The sequence below is a fragment of the Aptenodytes forsteri genome, unplaced genomic scaffold (genome assembly GCF_000699145.1).
Source record: "Aptenodytes forsteri isolate BGI_AS27 unplaced genomic scaffold, ASM69914v1 Scaffold119, whole genome shotgun sequence".
In the NCBI taxonomy this organism is placed as follows: domain Eukaryota; kingdom Metazoa; phylum Chordata; class Aves; order Sphenisciformes; family Spheniscidae; genus Aptenodytes; species Aptenodytes forsteri.
In genome coordinates, this window is record NW_008796165.1 from 12675747 (window position 1) to 12677467 (window position 1721).

Below are 1721 nucleotides of genomic sequence, written 5' to 3' on the forward strand. Positions count from 1 at the left end.
GCCAAAAGGAGCGGCTGCCGTGGGAGGCCAGAAATCCACTTTTTTGGGTGTTTTTTTCTTTTCTTATGACTGCGGTATTGTGCCCGGGTCCTTCTTTTCAGTGCTTTATTTATACTTTTCTAGCTCATCCTGTTTGCACAGATGCAGATCAAGAGCGGCGGGAAGGGGAAATCTGTGGGGACGGGCCGTGGCTGCAGAACTTCCACTGCATTTGCGCCAGCTGTTCTCCAGCTCAGCCGTTCAACACGGTCCGGTTTACATCGGTCCCTCGTACCTTAATGTGATCGCGTGGAAAACGTAAAGAAAATGCAATCTGAGTTTTAGGTTTTGAGCCTCCTTGTGTGCCTTACCCCATGTGATTTACATGCTCGTCACCTACCCAGTTGCAGCAAGTGGCTGTAATGACAGTTCTTTCCCAGGCTCTGGGGCCAGGCAGAAATCAGTAGTTTAGTGACCTGCAATAATACCTTCAGCTTCAGGTGAAGCTTTTGATTTCGCTTGTCTTGAGACATAGAGGCAAACCCCAGCTCTGCCCCCAGCTGTTCTGGAGCATGGGAGGGCAGTGGCTCCAGCAACGCTGGGGGTGCCTCCGTCTGGGCTATGAACTCGGCATCCACCGGGGACGAATGAGGCCTGCTGTGATTCCCCCTTCCTTTGAGAGGAGCCCAAATACCTTTCAGCTCTGAGTGGGAAATGCTGTAAATCAGAGCAGAGCCTTCAGGTCCCACCGACACTGCAGTTTGCACCTCTTGGGTTTTCATCTCCAGGCTGAAAAACGTGGGGGGCTGTGAGCGGAGCAGCACGGTTGCCAGAGCCCGGCTTAGACGGGTCTGTGGGTGGCCGGGGCGAGGGGGCTCCAACTGGGGGAATGTGCAGGTCTGGAGCGGGCGCCCCGAGGCACGGCTTGGTGCGGGATCACGCCTGGGCTCAGCCCCGGAGGATCCCACATTGTTGGAGGGTACCTGAGGGTTGGGGTCCGGCCGCTGGGCGAGACCAGAGCCCTGCTCGCAGTGTCCAGGCTCCTGGTAAAACAGGGAGGGATAAAATCTCCTTTACCCAGCTCAGGAGTGACTGGGGCTCTGCACAGACCCAGCTCGGTCTGCCCTCACTCCCATGTGAGGGTCTCGGGTGCTGAACGAGAGGAAGACATTTCCTGACAATTCTAACAGCGCATCAGAGTCAAGGGAAAAGTGTGAGCTTAGGGGAGCCTTCGGGCTTCACGCCATGAGGACAACCCCTGCCCCTGCTGCTCAGGTTATTTTTTGGCAGGGCCCAAAAGAGAGGAACCATTATATCAGAAAGATTTTTTTTTTCTGGCATTGCTGGCTGGTGGAGGTGGGAGATGACTCCTACGTTATTTTCTTCTCCCGTTTCTGAACAGCAAACCTACTTTGATGTGCAGTTGTGGCCTTCAAGGCACAGCACCTCTCCTGCTGCTCCTGGGATGGTGCAGCTAAACAATTACCCGTCCCTTAGGCTCATCCCCAAAGCCATGACAATCCCCGAGCCTTCATGACAACGACAAAGCTTTTGCAACAGAAATTCAGGCACTTACAGGAAGCTCTTGTGGTTGCAGACATTCAGCTGAACTTGTGTTTTGTTCTGTTTTCCTTGGGGTTAGATTAAAGCACTAAAACGTGTGTGTGCGGGGGTAAGAAGTAAAGCGCTAGCAGCTCACAGCACACACTTCTGCAAGCACGCCCCAGAAAAGCAAGCAACAA